Source organism: Saccopteryx bilineata, chromosome X, assembly GCF_036850765.1.
Source record: "Saccopteryx bilineata isolate mSacBil1 chromosome X, mSacBil1_pri_phased_curated, whole genome shotgun sequence".
Classification (NCBI taxonomy): Eukaryota; Metazoa; Chordata; class Mammalia; order Chiroptera; family Emballonuridae; genus Saccopteryx; species Saccopteryx bilineata.
The window spans coordinates 14,755,313-14,763,439 of record NC_089502.1 but is presented as its reverse complement, the minus strand read 5'-3'; positions in this window follow the sequence as shown (position 1 = coordinate 14,763,439).

Below are 8,127 nucleotides of genomic sequence, written 5' to 3'. Positions count from 1 at the left end.
ATGGTGTGAGGTCAGTACTGGAAATATTAGGGGGAACACTTTGTAAGGTATAAGAAATTTATGCTGTTTTAACCCACTGAAATCCTGAGAAATCACTTATTAATTCAGCATAACCTGGTCTATCTAGATTTATATGCCCACAAAAGTGCAGGCAAAATGTCCCTTAATTTAATACCTAGTATTGTCTTTGAGGACACAGTTTGAAAAGTGACTGATTTTTAGCAGCTCACCAGAGTTTATAATCCCCCAAATTAATGTTCTTGTCTTCAAAGTAGTCACTGTGGGATTATGTGATGATTTAAATGATGTTAAAAAGTTATTAAATTACTTTTACAACCCAGCCTCAAAATTGATTAATGTAGTCATTTACTATATACCAGGCACTGGGAATGTAGAGAAAAAAAGGCATGTTCTTCCTCCTTCAGGAGCTCATAGTGTTGTAGCAAGAAATATGTAAGTGTTATACAGTGTTGCATTGGATAGCAGAGCCATAGATGAAGAAATGGTCAGTTCTACCAGAGATTCAAAGAAGGCTTCATAGATGAGATATGACTCAGTGTTCACTAGAAAAACAGATTGGGGTGAAGGTGAGGCTATACCAGAGGGGCAACAGAAGCAAAGGCATGGAGTTTTGAAGTGGCACAGTACATTTGAATAAGTAAAAATACCTCCGAATGTCCAGAGCCCAGTGTGAGAAGGGGATGCTGAAAGGTGTGAAGCTGGAGAACAGGTATGAGGCATATTATGGAGGACAATTCATCATGCTAGCAAGGGTTATAAAATAGGCAGTGTGGTCCTAGAGCCAATGCTTCAAGATACTTTTGTGCAGAAGAAAAAAGATAATGGCACAAATACTTGTTTAGCTAGATATTGATGATGACCTTCAAATGTGTCTAAGTTTCTAACTATTCTGAAAGACTTTAACTTAATATTTGTCCCAAGTTTCTGTTAAGTATGAATCTTCGTACTTCCTAAATGGCCTCTATTTTGCTTTAATGTTTTTTATCCCATTTTTACATTATGCTTAACCTTAAAACTCATTTCAAATTATTTGAGAAGTAATGTGAATCCCAAGTCGAGTATTATAGAAACATGGAAGTCTGGAAGTAGGAGAGGCCTTTGAATATAACTGAGGGCAAGGTGTATGGGAGCCTGCTCTTACAGGTGGGATTTTACTCTCAGCTTCTCTAAGTATTTCATGCTTGTTTCCCATGTTTTATGTGTGTGAGGTGGTGTCATCTCAGATCTCTGATTCTAAGAATCCACTTCTCAAATACTACATATGGGTGAATGCTTGGTGCAATCAACCCCAAATGTCCAAATTAAATTTCAGTTCAGTCCCTCTAGTTTTATTTTTTCTTTCTTTTTTTTTTTACAAAGACAGAGAGAGATGACGTCAGAGTAATGGTGGGGTAGGAAGCGATACCGATAAATCTCCCCCAAAACTCAACAAGATCTTCAACCAGAAACAGAAAAACCTATCCTTGGAGCCTCCAGAATTTTCACAATACACCCGAAGATATGGTCAAGTGAAAAATTGGCTAAATATATACCCAAACCCCGAAGGAAATAGGGAGTAAGAAATGCTCCGCCTTCCTCACTAACCTAAACAGGGCAGCTTTCTCTGGGATCCGTGAATATAGAAACTGAGGCAGGCAAAGGGGGTGAATAGATCCAGGCTGCGGCACAAACGGCCGAACCAGGCTGTGGCACAGAGATCCAAGCCGAGGAAAAACTGATCCTGTGGCAATCTGGGCAATACAAGGTAACACTCGCGCCAAACCCAAACAGAAAGACAAGAGGAGCAGCCATTTTACCCGATCTCCTGGTCGGCGCACGCAGATAGTGGGCAAGAGATTTCTTGCTAAGCCCCGGGAGTGGGTGCCCGTGTTACCCCACAGAGAGGCAGAGTCAGAGGCCTTTCTGTGGGCCGAAAGCGGAATCTCTGGGCAGCCCCAGCACCCTGGGAAAGACGTGCACGGGAGGGAGCGAGAACTAATTGCAATGGTGGAACTTTTCCGAGGTGGTAGGGGATTCACTCAGAGGGAAACGCGGCCGGCCTCATATCCTGGTCTGTGCGCGCAGATAGTGAGCGAAAGATTCCTCCGAGTGCCTCGGCAGTGCACGCCCGTGTTTTCTCACAGAGGTGCAGAGTCAGGGGCCTTTGTGTGGGCCAAAGCAGAATCTCGGCTTACCCCAGCATGTTGCAAAAGCTGCGCATGAGGACGGAGCGAGAGCCAATTCCAATGCTCCAACCTTTCCATGCGGTTGGGGGTTTCACTCAGAGCGTGAGACTGCTGGCCGGATATCCTGGTCTGCATGTGCAGATAGTGAGCGAGGGTTTCCTCCAAGTGCCCTGGAAGTGGGCGCCCGCCTGTGTTACTGGACAGAGTGGCAGAGCCAGAGGTCTTTGAGTGGGCGAAAACCCCACCTGATTATGCTTGCAGCTCCGACTGACTGAGCCTTACCCAGAGCCCTGTGCTGAGTGGAAATAGAGTGGGGAGTTGCCAGCTCTTTGAGCCTCTTACTATCCAGGCAGAGGCAGAAGCAACCCCATAGCAGGATTATCAGGCTACTAATTGAGGAAGGAAAGACTAGGAGAAAGGCTCCAGGAACACGGACTCTCTCACTGTCAGAGCCTATAAATGCTAATGAGCCTCGACTGCCAACGAGACTAAAGCACAATACATGACATTGCCATAGAGACTTATCAACTGCAAACCTCTACCTGAGCGTGCCAAAGGGGCAGAACCCAGGGTACAGAGTCACCGAGCAGGAAGAGGGAGAGAAAGGAAAAAGCAAGAAAATAACCTCTCAAAATCAAGAATAATCTGCAGACTTTATAACCTATCCCATTTTATTATATTTGTTCGTTTGTTTCTCTTATCTTCATTCTTGATATTTTTTTTCCTCCTCCAATTTGGCCAATTAACTCTCTGCCGGTCTTACTCTCTCCTCTCCTTGTACTACACTACCCATAAGTGTTACATCTCCCATTATCTTTTCTCTCCTCTTCCTTTCTCTCTATGAGGGTTGCACTCCAAAACCCTTAACTCTCTCTCTGTCTCTCTCTCTCTCATCTTTTTTCTTTTTTCTTCTTTTAGTGGTTCCCTCTTTTTTTCTCTCTCTCTCTTTCTTTTCTCCCTCTATATTAGTTTCTTCCTTTCTCCTTTACATCTCCTCTCATTCAAACCTCAATAACAAACAAATTATCTTATCTGGGACTCAAACTTATGTTAGTGGCATTTTGGGGGTTTTTTACTTCACCTTTTTAACTCACTAGCAGTGCTCCCATCCCTGGCTCTCCATTTTATGTAGTTTTTGTTCCACTAAATACAATAGGAATTTTTTAATTTGTCCCCCCATTTTTCTGTTTTCCTCTTATTCCTCTCATCATAACTCTTAGTCAACGAACACCTAAAAAAAATCATTTAATTCTTGACCCAAATTTTTTCCTTATTTGCTTTTTGTGGGTCCATACCACCTTCTTTTTTCTTTCTTTTATTTTCTTTTTTTTTGCCCCTTTATTACTTTTCCCCAATTCAGGCCCTCCATTACAGGCATTGTTTGTTATAATTCACAGTTCACCACAAGATTTTCTCAAGAAAAAGGGGAGAGAAGAGGAGAGGAAAAAAGGAGGGGGGGAAATAATTTCCTTTTTTTTATTTTTATTTTATTTTATTTTTCTTTATTTCATTATTAATTTTTTAAAAAAACAACTCTTTTTGATTTTTTATTTTTTTAACTTTTTATTCTTTATTAAATCTCATTAATACTATCAACAAAACCACGCTCAGATGGATTAAGGAAGAGAAAATTGAATATCATGGATACAAAAGAAAGAGAGGTAACACAGCTTGATGAGGAAAAATCTATGGAGAAAAAATTTAATATATTGGAAACCTTGCAGCTAAATGACAGAGAATTCAAGATAGAAATCCTAAAAATCCTCCGAGATATACAAGAAAACACAGAAAGGCAATTTAGGGAGCTCAGAAAACAACTCAATGAACACAAAGAATATATGTCCAAGGAAATTGAAACTATAAAAACAAATCAAACAGAGATGGAAAATTCAATTCAGGAGCTGAAAAATGAAGTAACAAGCTTAGCTAATAGAACAGGTCAGATAGAAGAGAGGATTAGTGAAATAGAAGACAAGCAACTTGAGGCACAACAGAGAGAAGAAGAAAGAGACTCAAAAATTTTAAAAAATGAGATAGCCCTGCAAGAATTATCTGACTCCATCAAAAAGAATAACATAAGAATAATAGGTATATCAGAGGGAGAAGGGAGAGAAAATGGAATGGAGAACATACTCAAACAAATAATAGATTAGAACTTCCCAAGCCTGTGGAAAGAACTAAAGCCTCAAGTTCAAGAAGCAAACAGAACTCCGAGTTTTCTTAACCCCAACAAACCTACTCCAAGGCATATCATAATGAAATTGACACAAAACAAAAGCAAAGAAAAAATTCTCAAGGCAGCCAGGGAAAAGTATACAACATATCAAGGAAGACCCATTAGATTATCATCAGATTTCTAAGCAGAAACTCTACAAGCTAGAAGAGAGTGGACCCCAATATTTAAGGTCCTGAAAGAGAGGAACTTTCAGCCACGAATACTATACCCATCAAAGCTATCCTTCAAATTTGAAGGAGAAATAAAAACATTCATAGATACAGAAAAGATGAAGGAATTTATCATCAGAAAACCCCCACTCCAGGAATTACTAAAGGAGGTTCTCCAATCAGATACGAAGAACAAAAAAAATCCACAAGTAAAAGCTCCAAGAAGAACACAATAAAACCAAATTTAAACTGTGACAACAACAAAAAGAAAGGGTGGGGGAGAAGATGGAGATTAACAGTAGCAAAGGACGATGGAGATCAAAAGTACTCACAAAATAGTTCGCTACAATGAACAGGGTAGGGATCCTTTCCATTACTCAAAGGTAACCACCATTGAAAAAACCACCACAGAAGCACATGAGATAAAAAGATAGCAACAGAGGAAAGATGTATGGAATACAACCAAATAAAAACAAAAGATAGAAAACCAAAGGAGAAGGATCAAACAAGACACAAAAATAACAGAAAGCAATCTATAAAATGGCAATAGGGAACTCACAAGTGTCAATAATTACGCTAAATGTAAACAGATTAAACTCACCAATAAAAAGGCACAGAGTAGCAGAATGGATAAAAAAGAAAATCCAACTGTATGCTGCCTACAAGAAACTCATCTAAACAACAAGGATAAAAACAAATTCAAAGTGAAAGGCTGGAAAACAATACTCCAAGCAAATAACATCCAAAAAAAAGCAGGTGTAGCAATACTCATATCGGATAATGCTGACTACAAGATAGCAAAAGTACTCAGAGACAAAAATGGCCATTTCATAATGGCTAAGAAGACACTGAATCAAGAAGACATAACAATTCTTAATATATCTGCACCAAACCAAGGATAACCAAATTATATAAGACAGCTACTTATTGATCTTAAAACAAAAACTGACAAAAATACAATCATACTTGGAGACCTCAATACACCGCTGACGGCTCTAGATCAGTCATCCAAACAGAATCAACAAAGACATAGTGGCCTTAAACAAAACACTGGAGTACCTGGATATGATAGATATCTACAGGACATTTCATCCCAAAGTGACTGAGTATACATTTTTCTCCAGTGTACATGGATCATTCTCAAGAATTGACCATATGTTGGGCCACAAAAACAACATCAGCAAATACAGAAAAATCGAAGTTGTACCAAGCATATTTTCTGATCATATAGCCTTGAAACTAGAATTCAACTGCAAAAAAAGAGAAAAAAAATCCCACAAAAATGTGGAAACTAAACAACATACTTTTAAAAAATGAATGGATCAAAGAAGAAATAAGTGCAGAGATCAAAAGATATATACAGACTAATGAAAGTGATAATATGACATATCAGAATCTATGGGATGCAGCAAAAGCAGTGATAAGAGGGATGTTCATATCACTTCAGGCATATATGAACAAACAAGAGAGAGCCCAAGTGAACCACTTAACTTACCACCTTAATGAACTAGAAAAAGAAGAACAAAGACAACCCAAAACCAGCCGAAGAAAGGAGATAATAAAAATCAGAGCAGAAATAAATGAAATAGAGAACAGAAAAATATAGAAAAAATTAATAGAACAAAGAGCTGGTTCTTTGAAAAGATCAAAAAAATTGACAAACCCTTAGCAAGACTTACCAAGAAGAAAAGAGAAAGAACTCATATAAACAAAATCCAAAATGAAAGGGGAGAAATCACCACAGACACCGTAGATATACAAAGAATTATTGTAGAATACTATGAAAAACTTTATGCCACTAAATTCAACAACCTAGAAGAAATGCATAAATTCCTAGAACAATACAACCTTCCTAGACTGAGTCAAGAAGAAGCAGAAAGCCTAAATAGATCAATTAGTAGGGAAGAAATAGAAAAATACTATTAAAACCCTCCCCAAAAATAAAAGTCCAGGCCCTGATGGCTATAACAGTGAATTTTATGAAACATTCAAAGAAGACTTGGTTTCTATTCTACTCAAAGTCTTCCAAAAAATTGAAGAAGAAGCAATACTTCCAAACACATTTTATGAGGCCAACATAACCCTCATACCAAAACCAGGCAAGGATGGTACAAAAAAATAAAACTACAGACCAATATCTCTAATGAATACAGATGCTAAAATAGTAAACAAAATACTAGCAAATCGAATACAACAACATATTAAAAAAATAATACATCATAATCAAGTGGGATTCATCCAGAATCTCAAGGATGGTTCAACATACGTAAAACGGTTAATGTAATACACCATATCAACAAAAAAAACAACAAAAACCACATGATCTTATCAATAGACGCAGAAAAGGCTTTTGATAAAATACAACACAATTTTATGTTTAAGACTCTCAACAAAATGGGTATGGAAGGAAAATATCTCAACATGATAAAGGCCATATATGATAAACCATCAGCTAACATCATATTAAATGGCACTAAACTGAAGGCTTTCCCCCTTAAATCAGGAACAAGACAGGGTTGTCCACTCTCTCCATTCTTATTTAATGTGGTACTAGAGGTTCTAGCCAGAGCAATAAGACAAGTCAAAGCAATGAAAGGCATCCGTATCGGAAAAGAAGAAGTAAAGGTATCACTTTTTGCAGATGATATGATCCTGTACATCGAAAACCCCAAAGAATCCACAAAAAGACTACTAGAAACAATAAGCCAATGCAGTAAGGTCGCAGGATACAAAATTAATATACAGAAGTCAATAGCCTTTCTATATGCCAACAATGAAACAATTGAGAATGAACTCAAAAGAATAATCCCCTTCACGATTGCAATAAAAAATAAAATACTTAGAAATAAACTTAACAAAGAATGTAAAGGACTTATATAATGTAAACTATAAACCATTGTTAAGGGAAATCGAAAAAGGTATAATGAGATGGAAGAATCTACCTTGTTCTTGGCTAGGAGGAATAAATATTATCAAGATGGTTATATTACCCAACGCAATATACAAATTTAATGCAATTCCCATCAAACTTCCAATGACATTTTTTAAAGAAATAGAGCAAAAAATTTTCAGATTTATATGGAACTATATAAGACCCCGAATACCAAAGCAATCCTAAAGAAAAAGAATGAAGCTGGGGGCATTACAATACCTGACTTTAAACTCTATTATAGGGCCACGACTATCAAAACAGCATGGTATTGGCAGAAAAATAGACACTCAGACCAATGGAACAGAATAGAAATTCCAGAAATAAAACCACATATATATAGTCAAATAATTTTTGATAAAGGGGCCAACAACACACAATGGAGAAAAGAAAGCCTCTTCAATAAATGGTGCTGGGAAAACTGGAAAGCCACATGCAAAAGAATGAAACTGGACTACAGTTTGTCCCCCTGTACAAAAATTAACTCAAAATGGATCAAAGATCTAAACATAAGACCTGAAACAATTAAGTACATAGAAGCATACATAGGTACTCAACTCATGGAACTGGGTTTTAAAGAGCATTTTATGAATTTGACTCCACAGGCAAGAGAAGTGAAGGCAAAAA